Consider the following 20851-nt stretch of genomic DNA (forward strand, 5'->3'; position numbering starts at 1 on the left):
TAGAGACAGGAGACCTAATTTAAAATTTAAAGAAAACTTATTTATCATTTTTAATTGTCCAAAATTAATAATACCTATCACATGCAAAAAAAAATCTGCTTTGGATCCCAAATATAGGACTCATTTTTTTTTTTCAACTTTCAGGAAAAGTAAAAAGACAAAGTAACATGTTGACATTGAATGCTGGTCTGAATCTATGAAACATTCTTGAAAGATTCACTGGAAAAGCTCAGAGAGCTCAGTTGGCCAGGGTAAGTACCCATAAGCCATATATGCGGAAGATAGAAGCCCTGATGGCCAGTGACCACTCCACTTCAATTCTGAAGGAAAATAGAATTCTCCAGCTGGACTGGTGATAGTTGTGGCTAAAAAGTGTTCTGCTGATCCCCATCACGGCCTGCACTGAGTAGTAGCACTGTCTTGTGCTATAGGTTTTCTTTTTAAATTACTGAGATAGTGAAACACAGTAGTACATAACTGTGAATGTATTTCAATTCATTTAATTCAATTCAATTTAATTCAATTCAATTAAAAGCTATCTGGAACTTGGGCTTATTTGACCACAATCTAAAACAAAAACAAACAAACCAAAAAACACAAAAAACACCACCACTTTGTGCTCACATAGCACTTAATTAAACTAAATAATTTAACAATCAGTAACTTCTCATTTGGGCAATAATCACTCCCCATAGCTTTTGGAAATGCTAACATTTTAATTATGAATTCTATAAATGATTTTCTATTTTTTTTCTTTTCAGTAGACTTTTTTCTTTAATTTGTTGAGTAGAATTCTAAGTTCGTTATTTAGAAAATATTATTTCTTCCTTTAAATACACAACTCAGACTAACTCAGATATCAAATTAGTAAGTCAAAAATCATTTATTAGGTTCCAACTATGCTCAGCACTGTATTGGGTGCTGTGATAAATAGTGATGAAGTAAGACACAAAACGGCCCTTGACTTTCAGGAACTTGAAACAAAGCTTCTTTAGGAAACCATAAAGGGCAATATCCAGAGCAAAAGATTACTGTATTTCCATATATTGCTTAACACAAGCTTAAAATTATTTGACCTGAAACTCCTCTTATTAAATGTCATTAACATAAAAACACTAAAAAGAAATTTCTTTGATTCTTGAAAATAGCTACTTCCTGAAAATCGACAACTTAAAAAAACATATACAGCATATTTCCAATATACCCCCATGGAAATTCAGTAAGTGCTTATTGACTAACAGTTGACTACTGAAGCATTATCAGTCGCCAAGTGCTTCAGCATGCTGCCTAGACATTATAATGATGGGTATCTTGGCAACTAGATGGATAATATATCCCAATCAGAGATTAAATGGATGAAATGTAACCTAGTCAATCTCAAATCATAATATCCATTAACATTTTCAACTGTAACTTTCTCACAATATAAATGAGCAAAATGATGGAAAAACTAATGGCCTATTTTCTTCTACATTAGTGGGAAAGGAGAGAAGCAGGATGTAGATTTATTATAATTGCTAGTGAACTGTATATGTAGAGGAAATTACAAATGAAGTGATAAGTTCAAGAGATTCCTATTCCTAAAAAATTCTTCATGAGAAGTAATTGTTCAACAGAATGAGTAATCCCTTAAAATTTCAAAGCATCATTCTTCAAAAGCTTCATATTTCAACATCGTAATAAGATATCATTTCTGTTTTATAGATGAGAAAACTGAAACACAGAAAGGTGAGTGACTTGGCCAAGGTCTCACCACTGGACAGTAGTAGAATAGAAATTAGAACTCAGGCTTTCAAGATACTAAGTAAAACCTTATTGCCAAACTATAGGTTGCCTCTATTCCAAAAATGTACACATGTGTACATATACAACTCTCACAGAATAATGTCTATCTCTACAATCACATTTTTTTTAAAGTAGTATCCCAGAATAATAAGAGAGCAAGATTTCTCCTGGAAATTAAAAAAATTGGGTAAAAATAGGGTTGTTATAGAGACCATGAAAATTATTTGGGCAGACTTAAATACATAGAACATTTTATTATATTTATCTATCTTCCAGATGAGAAAAGAATAGGAAAAAAATGCTAAAAGGAAAAGGACTGCAACAAAAATAACAAGACCTAGGGTCTAGTCCCAGATCTGCCAATAATTAAATTATATGACTTCTAAAAAAAAAAAAAAAAGACACAAACTCTGTGTTCCTTAGTTTCTTCATCTGTAAAATGAAGGGACTGGGGAAAAAACTGATAAGATTCTTTGACTTGTCAAAAAGAGTATGATTTTAAGAAGTAATTCAAAGGTGATTTTTCAAGATTGGCAAAATCCTTCATAGTTTATTTACTGGGACCCACTCTGACATACACAATAGATATGATAAACTTCAATGAATGCAAGATGTTCAAATTTACTGCAGAAAATGCTCACAAGCACCTCTTGTTGCCAACCTGAAAAGAAAATCTTGCCAGTAACAAGATAAATTAGAAGGCTACTGACGATGACTGACAAATGAAAATGAAATTCCAACACAAGGGTTATAAATAATTTAGGATACGTACCTAATGTAAAATTAAGTAAGAGCGATGTAAAAAAAAAAATTGAGAGATGTCTAGGACACATATGATGCTTAGAAATAAAATCTTGCAATAGATGTTTTGAATGTATGTGTATACACACACACACACACACACACACACACACACACACACACCCTTTTTAAGTCCCTATAATATAGTGGAAACAGTGAGCTTTGGAGTCAGATCCTGACTCTGCCAATTACTATGTTTGACATTGGGAAAGTCACTGAATGTAGTCAATTTACAGCAGTGACCTCTTCCCATAAGATATTCGGGATCAAACAATTTCTTGCAAAGAAGTGGAAGCAAAAAAAAAAAATCCCATTTCTCAGTGAACTCAAATGAAAACTGGCACACAAAAATATCAGTAGAGAAGACATTGGAAAAAAACAAGTTGGGTTTGTAAAGAACTGCCAGCACGGTGGATGACAGCCACATTTCTTCTATACCAAGTCCAAACTTCTCCCCCTGCCACCACCACTGATACTACACTCCCAAGTTTGGGAGTTGGTCCATTCAGGTTCAGACGTAAAGAAACATATTGTTGAAGAGACTGCTCATGTCTTTTTGTTTTCACCCACTGCTTTGGTTGGTTGGTCCAGTAATAAATGACATTTTAGACTACTGTCCCCTGCAGTCTTGTTTGGATTCTAACTGAGGGGTTGCACCATGAGACTGAATGTTAGTAATGAAAAAGATACTAGTCATGAAGACCTGGGTAGAAATCCTGCCTCAAACACCTGATGTGTGATCATGAGTTTGAGTTGTCAGAATCTGTTTCCTCACGCACCTGATGCACAGGATTGCTGTGGGGATCAAGTGATAAGGTGCCTAATGCAATCTGCAGACCTTGAAGTGCTACATAAATCTGAACTAGCTCAGTCAGAGGATGTATGGCTGGTTCTGCGCTAATTAAAGGAATAGTCAGGAGAGTTTACTGGCGACCAACAGCTCATTTTCTTGACTGAGATAGGCTGTTTGTTTCTTTTTGTTGGTAACTTGTGATTCTTGATGTGGAAAATTTCATAAATAGTATGTGTTTGTTTGGAAAGTTCAGCTACTGTGGGGATTAGATTTGGTGCAGGAAATGGTGCACAGCAGACAGAGTGCTAGGTTGTGAAATCAGAAAGACCAGTTTAAATCAAGCTTCGGACACTAATTAGTTATGTGACTCTGGATAAGCCACTTGACTACTATCTGCCTCAGTTTCCTCAAATGTAAAATTGAGATAACTGCACCTACCTCATAGAGTTGTTGTGAGGAGGAAATGAGTTATTTATTACTTGCAAATAGTTTAGCATAGTGACTGGTACATATTTTTTTTGTTCAGTCATTTTTGAGTCATATCCAACTCTTTGTGACCTCATTTGGGGTTTTCTTGGCAAAGATGCTGAAGTGGTTTGCCATTTTCTTCTCCAGTTCATTTAACAGATGAGGAAACTAAGGCAAGCAGGGTTAAGTGTCTTGCCCAGGGTTGCACAGATACTAAGTATTTGAGGCCAGATTTGAAATCAGAGAGATGAGTCTTCCTAACTCCAGGCCTGGCACTCTATTCACTGAGTCTAGTTGCCCCTGCCTGGCACATAGTAGGTGCTTAATAAATACCTGTTACCTTCCCTTTCCATTTGCTGAAGACTTAATTCTGCTAATAAAGGGCTTAGGAAGGGAGGGAGGGAGGGATGAAAGAATGGGAGAAAAGAAAGGTAGGAAAGGAAGGAAGGGTGATGAGAAGAAGGGAAAGGAGGTAGGGGGAAGGAAGGAAGGAAAGGGAAAAGAAGAAATGTGAGAGAGGCAAAGAAGGAAGGATATAGGGAGGCAAGAATGGAGGGAGGGTAGGTAGGAGGGAGAGAACAGAAGAAAAGAAAGAAAAGGAAGGAAGAAGGAAGGGAAGAAGGAAAGAAAGAAGGAAGGAAAGGCAGGAGAGAGGGAGGGAGGAAAAGAAAGGAAGGGAAAGAAAGGAAGGGAGGGAGGAGAGAAAGAAGGAAAGAAAGTCATCTAAACTTTATTTTTCAGTAAGCTCTAAGTCTATGACCTTATGAAAATGGGTGTGCTGGCAGTCTAAGGTACATTATATTATTTGTGCTTAAACATTCTAATTATGAAATTTATCAAATAGGTATCTCCTGCTTGCCCCATTCCACCCCACCCTTGACAGGTCAATTAGAGTAACCCTAACTTTCACCCACTGGCCCTGGGTTCCTAGGCAAGGAAGAATCAATGTCATTGAGTATTTTGGCTGTTACATTGTTTCAACACAAGGTATCCAATCAGTGTTCACTAATAGGTGGCAGAGAAGTTAGTCATCTTCAGCATGGTCTGATGAGGGAGCATATAAGAGGGCACAAGATAGAAGTGAATACTGTACATCAGAATTAACCACCACCCACATGGATTTGAAAGAGGTTTGTAAGCCAGGAGGAAGGGAACGTCAAGGGGTGCTTCTCTCTGTTCCTTTATCTTCTCTTTAAAAATTGTCTGGTCTTTTCTTCCAGCTCCCACCCAAATAAAAGGAAAGCTTCATTTGAAATATGCTCACCTTCTAATTTTAGAGTTCCTTCAAAATTGTTTAGATATGTAAACAAAGAACAATACTGCTGATACTTCAGGAAAACTATATTAGAAAAAAATTTCAATGAGGATTGGGGGTGGGAGGTGGCAAAAAGGGAGAAAAGATTAAGTTAAGTAAGATCCTAAGAGTTTAAAGACTAGATTTCCAATATAAAACCACAATGAATCTACTTTCATACTATTCAAAAGAATTTCAGAAATAATTTAAGAACAGGTTTAAGCAATTACTTTTTGAGTACCAGAAAGATGTTCAACAGTGTGCAAGAATGGTCTGAAAATAACACTTGAGATAATTGTATGTATGGTAAAACACAATATAAACGTGTAGCGCAACCATTTATACTCAGAAGGGGCATGAAACTGTGCCTCCTCCCCAAAAAACAGAGTTATTATCCATCAAGTCAACTAACAGTGCTATAGTTAATAATAAAGGACTGAAAACTAAGAGAATTAAAAACACCAGGAAACCTTGGGGAGGCCAACTAACACTGGAAAGCATAGTAAACACTCAAAGAGGTCTTCATTGGCTAAAATATTGGGCTGAATCTATTATTATGACATTTTTCATGTATGTGGTTCACAATTTGTGATTTCATTGTTGTAAGGGACTCGAAGGGTAGGAACTCCCTTCACTCAAGCAGATTAGAAACCAATAAGTTAAAAATCTTAGGAAAGTTGTCTGAAGCAATGAATGTTCAAATGGATTCTAGTAAATCATCAAAGTTTTAAGTGTCCGAAGTAGGATATGAACTTGATAATTCTGACCCAAGGCTAAACCTCTATCCATAAAAATCATGCTGACTCTCAAGCTAAAATTTAATAGAGATCATTATAAAGTTTTACACTTAGGTTCAAAATAATCTGCTTTATGGGTACAAAATGGGGGGTTGTGGCAAGATAACTGTTTCTTTAGAAGGTACTAAGGAGTTTTAGGTGATTATAAGCTTAATATTAATCAAAATTGTGATACGACTAATAAAAAAAGCTAGGCTCCTTGTAGGCAGGGGCTATTTTTGTTTTTTTTTCTTTACAGTCCCAGTTCTTAGCACAGTGCTTGGCACATAATGCAAACTGAATGGCTGAATGATTCCTTAGAGTTCTTATTGGAAGCAGCACAGTGTCCAGAATTAGGAAGAGAACTGTACTGCTTTGGTCTTATGATCAGACCACAAGAGTAACATGTTCAGTTCTGGATGCCACATTTTAGGAAAAACACTATTAAGGTAGACAGCATTTGAACAAGAGCAAATAGGATGATGAAAGGACTTCTGATCAAACCATGCTAACACTGGCTGAAGAAACTGGGATGGTTTAGCTTGGAGAAAAGAAGAGACAGAGTGAGGGAAGAAACACTGATTAAGCACTTAGTAGGTGTCAGGTACTGTACTTAGCACATTACAAATATTATCTCATTTGAAAAAACATGGGAGAGATATAATGGCTGTATTCAAGTACTTGGCAGTGTGAATAGACAATGGGCCTCTGAGACCTTAGCTCATGTCTGGCTGCTAACACAGTCCTGGCTGCATGACCCTTAACCTCCCGGTGCTCCTCTAGGTAATATACTAAAAATATACATTTCAGAGAAGGTAGAGGGAATAAAATAAAAAGTCCAGTCCCTGTCATCATTAACCAAATGACAAAAAAATAATAAATAAAACAATTCTTTAGGAACATTAGAATCTCAAGGGAAACAATCAGAAACAAACTAGAAACAAAAGGGACCTAGATCTTGAATCACAGCATGAAGAAGAATAATTTTTTAATGCCTAGAAAAAGTTAAAAAAAGAAAGAAGTAGATTGGTTACAAGTGGCATAAGAAAGATTTAGACACAATCAAACATGGAAGTCTAAGGTTCAATGAAACCACGAACACAAACTACTGCAGAAAAACTCCTTATTCAACAATAATCAATGGAAAAATTTGGCAGAAAGTAGGTTCTTACACTATATATCACAATAATCACCAAATAGATTTGTAACCTCAATATAAAAGGTCAGTCACATCATTAAAAGGAAAAAAATGAGGAAAACAGAAGATATCTTTCTCAAGTAAGACTATATGGAAGTTCTTAACCAGAAGAGGATAGAAGTAATTATAAAAGACAAAAAAAATTTAATTGCATAAAAATGTAAGGTTTTTTGCACAGTAAAATCAATGCAACTAAACAAGAAAAGAGTGTTGTATGGGCAAAATATTTGCATAAAATATTTCTGACAAAAATTAGCCATCCAAGACAGAGAGAGCTGATACAGATAAATACAATCCATCTTCAACTTTCAGGGGGTGACATTTCTAGAAAATAAATGACACAAATTTTAAAAAATGACTTGATATATTAAAACTGTAGGAAGTCGGGGGCTAGATTCCCATGACGACCAAAAACCACAATTTTTCACTAGAGATTGCTGAAAATACATTTTTCTGCATGTAATTCTTTATAACAAAACATTCTGATAATATGTACTTTTCCTAACAAAGTAATCATGAAATATCCTATAAAATGCAGTATACAAAATAAAACTGGTAAAATGCAAAACATTTTTTCTCACTAGTGATTTCTTAGAATTCTGTGAATTTTGTGCTAACATCTCAATTTTAAAAAAAAAATTTATTTTGGACAATAGTATATTATACTGCTTTAAATCTCTCCACCTTTGTTGCCCTCTGAAAACCATGGGAGAGACTATGAGGATTTAAGTCATTGCTGTCAGAAGTCCCTGAGACTGACAAGGTCTCAATATCAGCTCTGACACTATGAATGCACGGGCTCTTCAGAACAGTATGGTGAACAAGACCAGGGAAATACACAGTAGGATTCCAGTCACTCCACAAACCTGCACATTTCACACCTTTTTTTTTTCTCTACTACACAGAGCTGTAAATGTGGGTAGTTTGCCAATGTGAAAGTGAAAATGAGATTACTAATAAAATCATATGAATGCTTAAAGTCACCAGAGTTAAATACATAAATGTTGAGGGTTGACTGTAAGGTCAGGTAGTCAAACAACATGAACAGTTTGCAAAATAAGATTTTTTTGAAAATATTTGCATTTATATCACAGTCATTTGTTTATTGTATTATATTGGATTTCTGGATTGCCTCGCTACTTCCGTTAAGCCTTCCCATGGAATGAAACAAGAACAAAGTATCAACCTTATCTTATAGTGCACCCCATATTCCATGCCTGTAGTCCTTTCCCTCTCCTACCTACCAAAAGGAAAGGGGTACTTCTCCAAAGCCAAAACTGACCATCATGATTACTTGGAATGTGGATCTCTTTTCGTGTTCTTTTCATTCACACTATGAATTTACAATATGCAGATTGCATATATTATTCTCCTGTCTCTGCTTATTTCACTTTGTATCACTTCATACAAGTCTTTCCTGAATTTCTCTAAATTCCTCATACTTAGCATGTCTTACAGCACAATAAAATTTCATGTTTAGGAAGGAATTTAAAAGCATTTATTAATCACTAAATCTATGCAAAGCACTGCCTAAGCACTGGAGATACAAACAGAAAAGTGAAAAGGTCTCTACCTTCAAGGAACTTATATTACAACAGGGAAAGAGAACATACATAGGAGAGTGGCGTCAAGAAGAGGTATTCGGTTTAGAAAATCATAGGGATTGTGAATGGACCCATAAGGAAGTAATTTATATTCCCTTCATAACATTACTGATAACGTTGATTTGATTATAATGCCAGTTAGAAACTGGGGAGGGAGAGAAGGGCACCTGCACAGTAGATGTCAAGAATATGGCTAGGGTATAGAATCTGAAACATGGCTAAAGCTGGCCTTGATAGAGAGAGGAAAGCAAGGCAGTAAAGATCCCAGGATTAGTGTAGTTAAAAGGGTTAAGTCATCTAAGGTATGATCTTTGGTCCTGAAGGCAGATGATGAGAAGACAACCAGGATACATACTATAATTATGGTTATATGCCAAAATTTCTTCAGTTATTCTTCAATCAATAGACACATGTACATTGTTAACAGATTTGCTTGGGGTTTTTTTGTCTCTTTTACTTCTATTAAAAGGGTTACTACAAGCATTTTTCTATATGTGAACCTGTCTTTGACTCCCTGGAATTTTGTGTCCACTTGTGGGATCACTAGAACAAAGGGTATGAATAGTTTAGCAATTTTTCCTCACATAATTCCAAACTATTTTCCAGAATGGTTAAACCAATTCAGAGCTCCACAAGCAGTGTGAGTATGTCTGTCTTCCCACAGCTTCTCCCACATTAATTTATTTCTCTCTTTAATCACCTTTGGTAATTTAATAGATATAAAATGAATCCTCAGAATTGTTTTAATTTGCATTTTTAATTTATGGTTATTTGTGATTTTTGAACAATCTTTCATCATTAATCAATGCACATTTAAGTGTTGGCTACATGTCAGATGTTGGGTATGTGAAAGACAAAAAACAAGTCTTGTTAGGAGTTTATATTCTACTGGAGTGTGATGGGGTACTTGGGTACCTATACTTGGACCCCAATTTCAAGACCACTTTTTTCCCTAGCCTCAAAACACTGTCTGTGGCAGTTTCTCCCCAGCCCAAGGACAGTCAAGCCCAATACTAGCAGTCTCTCTTCCTGATACAGTAGCTAGCTGCTACAGAATTATTTTGAACTGGCTGTGTACTGGCTGAACGGACCATGTACAGGCTCATAAAGATGTTCAGTACCCACTGGACTATATGTACCATCTCCCTACCTCATTATATGCATCCTGGACTCCTCATTATGAGCATCCTAGACTTAGACATATGTTATACTCCCTACATTTATCTTGTCAAAACAAGATATTGATGGGAGGCAATTTCTCAGTCATCCCTGACCATCAGTTGACTTAGTGGCATTGAAGGCCTAAAACCACACCTACATGTAGCCCCACCTCTCCTGTTGGATTATTTCCCAATAAATTCTGGGAAAAACACCTGTGCAGTAGAAGCTAAGAGTACATGTTCCTTTAAGAACAGACCACTCCTTAACCACTCCCTAATCCCACCCTGAATCACCTAGTTAGCATATTTGGTACATGTTTTACTATAGTTTGTCCTATGTATACTTTAACAGTACCCTTCTAAGGTTTCAGGTTCCCTAAGAACTCTTACCCACTGAAAAGCATAACAATAAATCTTTGCCAACTTGAATTCAAGAATGCTTGATTCCATGAATTCATTCCAGATGACCCTCCCCTGTACTCAGGTCCTTGAGGAGTCCTTGAATCCCCCCAACTTTCCAATCCCATCAGGGTGGAGGGAAGGGGGACAAAAGTAAATACAGAACATATATAGAGTATACAAAGCAATTTTGTCAGGGGCAGGGAGGAGATCACTGGAGGATCAGGAAAGGACACAAGTATGGCTGAGTTTTGAAGGAAATTAAGAATCTTAAGAGACAGAGGTGAGAAAGGATCATGAGAAAGGCAAGTGGGATAGTCTGTCCAAATCATAGAAAAAGAAGGTAGAATGTTGTCTGCAGAACTAAAAATTTACCAGCAAGAAAAAAGCAAGTATGCCAGTTTGCCAGGAACATAGAGTGTATGAAGGGGAGTGATAAGCTTGATAAGTAGGCTCACTGTTGATAGTTTGCGATTCTTCTTTTGAAAATGATTTGTTCATATCACGTCACTGACTTATTGACTAGATTATTGATGAAGCTGATCAATTACTATACCCCATTTCAAATAAGTGTTACATACTCTACCTAGATACTCAACTAGGTGAGAACACATCTCAATCAAAGACTTAAACTAGGTTTGAAAAGTCTTTGAAAAATATTGTATAAACTTTAGTGACACTGAAATATATTCAGAAAGGTTGAGGAAATCTGGTCATGCCATATGGGTCATCTAGAAAATATTGAGCCAGTTTCTGAACTGAGAAATTTGATGGTAAGTGGAGAGACAGAAAAAGGCATTCCCACAAAAGCCCTGAGAAAGACCTGCTTGGAGGAGGTGGGGAGAGTGAGAACTTCAGCCTTGGCCTTCTCTCCCTGCGTTGGTCAGAGGAAGATCTCCTGAGCTTCAAAGGGTCTGAAGGATTTCAGAATTTCTCTGTTACCATCAACACTTTAGCAGTGTCCCTAGAACAGCTAACAGAAGTGACTACCTTGACTGCTAAGGGCAAGGTAGACTAGATGAAGAAAAAAGATTCAAGGTTCTACAAAGAGCCCAGCAGAAAATCTATATAATGTCTAAGGGAAACTCCTTGAGATCTCTCCAAGGGTCAAGTTACCACCTCATCACTTGTGCTCTCCAATCTTGAACCTAACCTTTATACGTACTTGTTGGAGAGTTTGTCACAGGCTTGTGGCCACTCTAGTACCACTATAGTAAATAGTTATTTTTGAAAATTAAGTCTGACCGGCTAATATCAACTAATATCACAGGGGAGAAAGATTTTAGCATTGTCAGGATTCAAAATTGTTCTCAGTAATTAAATGAGAATTCAAGCAACATCCATTGCTATGTTGCACAGGGAGACCTGCATCAGTGATAAATATGCACATCTGTACCTTAAACATCTCATATAGCACTTAACCTGCTGGAGGATTTTCATCTGATAATTCGGATAATTATATCCCAAAAGGAAATCTAGACTAACTCTTCCACTAACAAGCTATGTGATTTTGGGCAAGTCATTTAATTGTTCTTGACCTCAGTTTCTCTATCGCCAAAGTAAGATAATGATCGCAGGTACTTTTGAGTTCTGAATTGTCATGCTGTGCACTAATAAGTTAATGACTGAATTTTCAACTTTACAGTGTTTTTTCCAACTTATGCGTAGTATATATCTTCTCACCTTTTGTTTTAATTCTGATCTTTATAATTCTTTGACTACGGTTCCTATATAATAATCAAGCAGTAGAATTTATTAGCTATAGAGACATGAAATGTCCACCTAAAATATACATTAGTTTACAGTGTGCTGCAGTGAATTTATCTACTATGTGATTTCATGAGAGACAACATGGCACCCTAGAGAGAGACTTAGTCTTGAAGTCAAGAAGACTTGGATTCAGGCCCTGCCTCTGACACCAAATGGCATGGGACAGAGGGAAGATATTTAACTTCTCAGTGTACCCAAGCAACTCTCCAAGACTATAAGCTTCTGATCAGTTACTGATCTTATTATTAAGGAGTCTATTCACTGGCAATTCCTTGCCCCAGTGAAATCCCAGGTCAGGTTCCCTCTAAAAAATGATTTTACTAAGACATTCTCACTAGATCCAAACAATGTATTGAAATGATTCTTTCAAGTTAAGTGGTTAAGCAGGCAGAGAATTTGTATTTGTTTCTTAACTGTCAACACCTTCTCATTTAGTCCGCATAATAAACTCAGGGCAAAGGTGAAACCTTTGTAATCCCTTTAAAATTGAGTTATAACAGCTATAGTATATTACCAAAATGACAGGCTACTTTAGCACCAATTCCACAATGACCTATTATAATCTGTTGTAGCAGCAAACAATCTCAAGGGTGAATAAAGTATATGTATATTTTAACAGTCAAATTTGAACTATGGCTTTTAGGAGCACCAAAAAATAAAAAAGGGAAATGCATTTACCTAAATGTATGCATGATATTAATAATTCCACATCCTTAAAAATCTAGACAAATTAATAAGAACGAAACAAAGAATTTTTCTCTTAATTATAGTGAAAGAAACAGTTGGATAGTACTTTCCTAGAATGAATAATGTTTTATGCTAAGAAGTAGTAAAAGACTGCTCGGAAAAACTGTAGATTCACACATGCAAAATACCACTTCACCTAGAATGCATGAAAATTTCATATAAGTTGGCAACTTGATGAATTTTTGAGTAGTTTGAAGAGGAAAAACTAATGCTATTGTGGCCATGTTATACCTTTTAATTCTAACACCTTCTCTTTCCTGCCCCTAACATTTGCTGCTGGTCTAGAATCTTATTTTCAATGATAATAAATTCATGGAAAGTCTTTTCTATTTCAAAATTGTTACTCTATAGCACAAACTCAAAAAAGCATATACACTCAAACTTGGGAGTGATGATAGTAATTCTTGCTGTCTTTTCTTAACCAAGGAGGGAAATAAGGAACAATGGTTGCAAGGTATAGGAAGGCAGATTTTTCCTCAGCATAAGAAAATAGTTATCTAGAAGTGGAATGCAATGTGTCAGTAGGGAGTGAGTTCTTCATCACTGGAGAAAGATTTCTTCAATGGAAGAAATATATGCTACAGGCAGGTTTTGGACTAGACAATTTTAGTCTCTTTCAACTTAAGGCTCTAAACTTGCCGAAGATTCTATGAGTCCCATCTTAGCCGTTCAAACAGCTCCCAGTTTTTTCCACCTACAATTTTGACAACCTGCTCAATCACTGGCACGAGAAACGCATGTGTATTTCATGTTTTTGCTGACTGCTCATTCGTTGAATTCAGTTTCTTTTTCTGTTACTCTCAGCACCTGTCTGATTCATGATTTTCCACCCTTCTCCCTGTAAACATCAGCAGCCACATTTAGCAGAATTCTACCAAGTGGTTAAAAAAAAAAAGTAAATATAGGTTAGAAAGTAGAATCATTTTTTTGATGTTCCAAAGCTGTTTCCAAGAATGCAAATTTTATTCTCTTGCTGCTTATTTCATCAGGAGGCAATATGGTGTGGCCAGATCTATAGACTGATTGTCAAGAGAAAAGGGTCCTACTCCTGCTTTTCACCACTAAGTAGCTCTGTAGAACAAGCAATTTAATTTCTCTGGATCTTGAGTTTCCTTATCTACCAAATGCGATTGGGACAGGTCTCAAGTTAGGTGTTCAGTTTTGGATCCAGGATGACCTGAGTTCAAATCCACATACTTCCTCGCTGTGTGACCCCAAGTCACTTAATCTCTGTCTGCCTGTTTCCTCAATTATAAAATAGGAATAATAATAGCACTTATCTCCTTGAGCTGTGAAGATCAAAAGAGGTATGTGTAAAGCACTTAGTATGTGTCTGGCACATAATACATATTTTCCTCTTTCTTCTCTTCCTTTAAAATTCCTCCAAATTTTGTTAAGAATCCATACAGTTTAAGGGAGAGAGCACTGTTCCCAAACCCCTACCCTGAAATCCTGGGCAAAACTCCAAATGATACTTCCTAAGGCACTAGGAATGTTGACGAAAACAACAGTGTAGCATGGGTGTGTATGGTACTATTTCCATCTGAGCCCTCTAAACTGACTTGCACACCCCAACCTGCATTTGAACTTTAGCAGGTTAGCTGGCATGCTGTCCCCAAGAAAGCTCTCATAGCTATAACTTACTCCCTCCAAGGGGTAGGAATAAACCTGGTAGGGAAGTTACACTCCTACAAGTAAGTAGACCTTGTAGCTCCTAACCCTATACCATGTACTTTCTACTTAAGAAATCAATGAAACTACTTTCTCCATATTTTCCAAAGATCTCTTAATCTGTTAAATCTAATGGCCATTTCTAAGTCTTAATCCTTCTTGATCTCTCTGCAGTCTTTGGCACTGGGGCTCAATGGCCTCAGACACTTCCTAGCTGTGTCACTTTGACCAAGTCACTTCACACTGTTTGCCTCAGTTTCCTCATCTGTAAAATGATCTAGAGAAGGAAATGGCAAACCACTCCAGTAGCTTTGCCAAGAAGACCCCAAATGGAGGGGAAGGTCACAAAGAGTTGGACATCACTGAAAAACGACTGAATAACAACAAAGACTGATTTTATCTTTGTAACAATTCTTGCATATGTCTACTCCCTTCTCACGCTGCCAGCACCTTAGTGCAGGCCATCCTTAACTCATGCCTGGATTACTGTAATAACATAATACTGTAATAGCTTTCTGGCTGGTCTCTCCTCACTCCAGTCTATCCTCCATTCAGCTATCAAAAGAATCTTCCTAAAATTACAGGCCTGATCATGCTACATTCCCTACCCCCTCCCAATTCAATAAACATCAATGGTCCCACTATCCCTCCCAGGATCAAATATAAAATGCTCTGTTTTTCTTTCAAAGTCCTTCACAACTTGATCCTCTCCTATCTCTCTAGTCTTCTTACATCTTATTCCCCACTTCCCTGTGCATTCTGCAATGTGGTGCCCCTGACTTCCTTGCTGTTTCTACCATCCATATTCTGTCTCCTGACTCTGAGCATTTTCAATGACTATTCCCTATGCATGGAATGCTCTCCCTTCTCACTGTCTCCCAACTTCTCAGACCTCTGCTAAAATCCCACCTTTTGCAAGAAGCTTTTGATAATACTTCTGAATGTTAGTATCCTCTCTCTGAATTTATCCTGTACATAACTTGTTTGCACATAGTTGTTTTTGTTAGACTATGAGCCCCTCGAAAGCATGAACTTTTTACCTTTGTTGTATGCTCAGTATTTTATTTTACCCTGTGTCTGGCACACAAACATTTTCTTGTTGACTTGAACCAAGACAAACTCCATTGACTCTTAATCAGAAGCATTTATTTACTAAACAGGAGACAAAGCAAAAACAATAATGTAATTTTCTACCCAAAAACATGAGATTACAACCTTTCATGTGAGGGCTTGCTGTGCCCTTTTGTGGGCTGCTCATCCACCCTTTGGTATCAACCTGTCATCCAAGAAGCTGTTGCATGCACAGAGGCGACATCCTGGTAAAACCATCTTGGCAGACAGGCTAAACCAGGTTGAGGGTAACCAACAGGCCTCAAGCCATTTTTGAGTTGGGGGGATGTCTAGGCCAAATGTGAAGATTTCCCCTGGTAGAATGAGTGGATGACAGTAATTTGTTCCAACAGCTATGAAGGCAGCTGAAGTAGGCACTGTGGAGCACTTAGAGCTTAATCAGACATCTAAGATTCCAAGGCCATCCACTGTATCCCAGGACATTGCCAGTCATCCTGACTTTTGTCTTGCCACTGGACTTTGATGACTCTGGAAAACAGAGTGAGGCCGATGACTTTGTGCAACTGTGCCTCACTTGAATCTAATTCATATGCAAATGAAGACATCACCCCGTGGTGTCACTGGTCCTCTTCAAAAAGGAAAGACAACCAACAGCTCTCCCATACACACAGGGCCCATGGGGAAGGATGGACACAAATTTACAGAACCACAGTAGAAAGGCACAAGTATAAGGAACCCTTTAGGGAACATTGGTATCCAGGGTAACACACTCTGAACTAGGGACCTTGACATCCTTTATGTCTTTCATTGTCTATAAACTATTTTTTATACAACAACTCATGGATGATCAAGGCTACTTCTCTACTGGCTACTCTTGTGATCTGTTCTAAGCTCTGAGCTCTCTCAGTTCTCCTGAGCTCTGTCCCTCATGATCTATCCTACTTGTTGAAAGCAAGGTCATGTCAGTGAGATACCTCATTTCTACTTATAGTGATAAACCAAAATCCTCATTTATGCTAGCCAAGTCACAACTAGGTAATACATACTGGACCCCTAGTCACCCAGCAGTTCTAGCAATTAAGGTAAGCAGTCATACAGATTAGGTCATAAGTAACAGGGCATCAAAACCACATTTACCTTGAACCCTCTTTCTATGGCTATCTCAGTGTTTCTCTCACAACTGCACTTGTTTGTGTCTATTTCAATTATCAAAACAGTCCACATTTGAAAAATATACCCCCTTCAAATGGAATAATACATTTATTTTTATAAATAAAGGAGGAAAACTCAAGGTCCTGTAGTCTTATCCTCTCATTTTACAAATGAGCAAACTAAAGTTAAGAGGTCAAGAGAATTCCATAAGGTCACAATGGTAGTAAGTAAGTAGTAGACAGTATATCAAGGACATACGCTTAGGCCCTTTGACTCCAAATCCATAGGTGTTTTATTTTAATCTATTTTATCTATTTATTTATTTGGTGATAATCAAAGATAATTAGTAGCAGGGCTAGTGCTAGAACCTATATCCCTTAAGAGAAAAAAAAAGTTTTTGTTTTCCTTTTGTTTTCTTTTTGTTTTTCTTTTGTTTTCCTTTTCAGCTATATATCTTTATCAACCTAAATTTATGTTCCTTTGTAAGAAAGAAAAACAATTAAGCAAAACAGTAACTAACTGCAGCTGATCGTATATGCCAATTCCACACTTGCAGTATACCCTGACACCCACTTCTCTACCTGGAGGACAGGTGCTTCCTTATCTCTTCTCCAGGGCCCTGGGGTTCAACTCTGTTTTTAGCAATCCCTTTGTTTACAAAGTTACAATCATTGTTTCTATTGCCTTCTTGCTTATGCTTACTCTATGTCAGTCCATTGTTTCTCTGAATGTCTCATATTTATTGTTTCCAATAGCATATTATTCCCATTTCTCATTTGTTCAGCCATTCCCCAATCAATGGATAATTGTTTCCAACTTTTTGTTTTTCAACCACAAAAAGCATCCATCCTAACAATTAGATCTACATGGGCCCTTTTTTTTTTTTTCCTATTTTTGACCTTTTAAGGAAATATTACTCATAGTGGAAACTGCATCAGAAGATATAACTAATTTAGTGGCTTTGCTTATATAATTCCAAAGTGGTTTCCAAAACAGCTGAACTAATTTATGGCTTCAACAATGTATCCCTGTGACTCTGTTCCCACGTCCCTTTAATTTTATGTATTCAACATTTCCTATGTTCTCTTTTACAATCACCTCTATTTCTTATTTGATTAAGAATTTTCTCCCTACTTATAGTTGTGAAAGGTATCTCTTGCATTCCCCTCAGTTTTCTTATTTGACTATCTGATATTTAATTCATGTATGTATTACAAACTTATTGTGGTATTGTAATATGGTGGACGTGCTGGTTTAAACCTATTTTCTGCCAAAATGTTTTCCAGTGTTCCCAGAAGTTTTGTCGAATATGTAATTTTTTCTCTAGTAATTTATGTTCTTAGAATTAATAAACACTGGGTCGAACAGTTTCATTGTTTCTGATTGTTGTTAATGCAGTCTCTCCCACAGATCTACTTTTATATTTTTTCACCATTATAATAGTTTTAATGATTATTGCTTTAGAATTGAGATATAGATAGGTCATGCTCCCTTTATTCTTTTGTGGTGGTGGTGTTATTCCTCCTGATATTCTAGAACTTTTATTGCTCCAAAAGAATTCTGAGATTATAATGTCTAGTTCCATATTATATATATTATAGTATAGTCATTTCAGTCATGTCCAACTCTTTATGACCTGTTGGAGTTTTTTGGCAAAGATACTGCAGTGGTTTGTCATTTTCTTTGCTGGTTCCTTTTACAGATGAGAAAACTGAGGCACACAGGGTTAAGTGACTTGCCCAGGATCACACAGCTAGTGTCTGAGGCCACACTTAAACTCAAGTCTTCCTGACTCCAGGCTTTGGCGTTCAAATCAGTGTGCTGCCTACATGCCCTACCATGTATAAATGAGTAAATAAATATACACACCACCACTCAGTTTGCCCCCATCCACAAGACTGCAGGGGGGGAGGGGTGGTAACTAAAGCCTTGGCCATTGCCACCTTCTGGTTGTGGGACCTGGCTATAATATCTTCCAACCAAGGAAAAATAAGTGGAGAAACCCAGACTTTGTCCAGTTGCTCTTACCCTGACCATGTCATTTTTCTACCACTTGCTGTTCTCTATCTGTTTTAGTCATGTCCAACTCTTCGTGACCCCATTTGGGGTTTTCTTGGCAAAGACACTGGAATAGTTTCCCATTTCCTTCCCGAGGTCACTTTTGTAATTTGACTGGAATAGGATTAAATGTGCAAATTAATTTTGGTAATCTGGTAATTCTCCTTATATTGGCATGGCCAAACTATGAGTAATAACTAAACTATCCCACCATTAGTTTTTCTTCCTTATTTTTATATAAAAAGTCTTTTATAATTATAATTTTTTAAGTCTATGGTGTTCTTGGTAGTTAAATCCCAGATATTTTTGTGCATTTTGTATTATTTGAAATGGGATCTCATTTTCTATTTTTTCCCCCAGGGTTATTATTACTATACACGGAAATGTTGACCTTGTGGATTTATTTTTATGTCCTTCTACATTTACCAAAGCAATTAGTCACCACAGTTTCTTTGCTGCCTCTCTGAGGTTTTCTAAATTAACCATCATGTGATGCTCATTTAAGTAACATTTTATCTCCTCTTGGTCAAAACATATTAAAATTCTTTGTCTTGTTGTAGTGCTGAAATTACAATCCTGGAAATTTATCAGATAATAATGGGGAAAAGTTTTTAGTATTTATTTCTCCTCATCAAATAATGTTACCTTTGATTTTCAAGATATATTCTTCATCACATTAAAAAGGGCCTTTCCATTCTTATGATTTTTAGGATAAATAAATGCTATATTTTTGACAATATTTGTATTTATATAATTACATGTTTTTACTATGATTAATTATACTGTTTTTCTAACACTGAGCCACTTTCATTGCTGATATAAATTCAACTTAATCATAATGAATAATTATATTGATATCTACTTACAGTATTTTCACTAGGTTTATGCAAAAATGTTGCACCATTTGTACATTAGAGAATTTCATCTAAAGTTCCCATTCTCTGCTTTATTCTTCCCTGGTTTAGGTATTAGGACCACATCAGTCTCAGTAAAAGAGTTGGACAGAGTGATTTCTTTATCAGTTATTCAGAATGCCATAGATGGTCATTACTTTTTAAACATTTTATAGTATAGAATTCATTTGTAAATCTTTCTAGATCAGAAATTCTCCTTCGCTTCTTGGTAGCTAATTTACGGTTTGTTCAATTTCATTTTCTGAGACAGAACTGTTTAAGACTACTATTTCTGGTTCTGTTTAGGTGTTTTATATCTCTCTCTATATTATCATCCATTTCTTTCATGCCACTTTTGCTTCCCAAATAACGATAGCAGTTTATAGACATTGTTTCCATTTCCTCACTATTCACTGTGAATATTATGCTTTTTTGAATTCAACAATTTGCTCTTCTGCTTTAAAAAAATCAGGTTACATAAAGGTTTATTTTAGTCCTTTCTATAAAACACTATTTAGATTTATCATTTCTGTACGGATTATTTTCTTCATTTTATCTTGTTCTCCCCTAGTTTGAAAACTTTACTCTTGTAATAATTTTGTGCTTAACTTAATGCTTTTTCTTAATATAGGTTCAATTCTTTAACCCATTTTTAAAAAAAACACTGTCAAGAAATATTTTCAGAGGGAATTTATCTTCTGAAGACTGTTACAGTTTATCACAAAAATTTTTGTACATTACCTCATTGTGATCCCTCTCTTTTACATAATTATTATTTCTATGATTTGCTCTTTGACTCACTCATTATTCAGGTGGTTGTTACTTAGTCTCTATTTAGGTGTGAATCTTTTTGGTTTTCTTCCCTGTATAAATTATTATGTTTAATTGTATTATGCTCTATAAAGAATGTATTTAATATTTTTCCCCCTTTATAGCTATGAATAATTTCTTTGTTCCATTTTTACAATGGTATCATGGGGTACTGGGAAATGTGTATTTTTTAATGCTTTCATTCAGAAAACACCATGAGTCTTTCAAACCTAACTTTTTAGTTTCTTCCACTATATATTTCCTTTTTTGTTTATCTTTCAGGTAGATTTATCCAGCTTTAAAATAACATTAAAGTCTCCTATAATCATTGAATTGTGCTTCTTTTTTTTTTTTTTTTTTTGCAATCCACTTAGCTTTTCCTTTTTGCATGTAAATGTTAT

At 36.2% G+C, this 20851-nt stretch overlaps 2 protein-coding genes across 2 annotated transcripts in view; both read right to left on the reverse strand.

Annotated features, from left to right (window-relative positions):
- The window catches only part of MGST1 (microsomal glutathione S-transferase 1), a 718478-nt gene that overhangs the window by 520503 nt on the left and 177124 nt on the right, over positions 1-20851 (reverse strand). The gene's annotated exons all lie outside the window — the stretch shown is intronic.
- The window catches only part of DERA (deoxyribose-phosphate aldolase), a 125584-nt gene that overhangs the window by 57552 nt on the left and 47181 nt on the right, over positions 1-20851 (reverse strand). The gene's annotated exons all lie outside the window — the stretch shown is intronic.

The sequence above is a fragment of the Notamacropus eugenii genome, chromosome 3 (genome assembly GCF_028372415.1).
Source record: "Notamacropus eugenii isolate mMacEug1 chromosome 3, mMacEug1.pri_v2, whole genome shotgun sequence".
In the NCBI taxonomy this organism is placed as follows: domain Eukaryota; kingdom Metazoa; phylum Chordata; class Mammalia; order Diprotodontia; family Macropodidae; genus Notamacropus; species Notamacropus eugenii.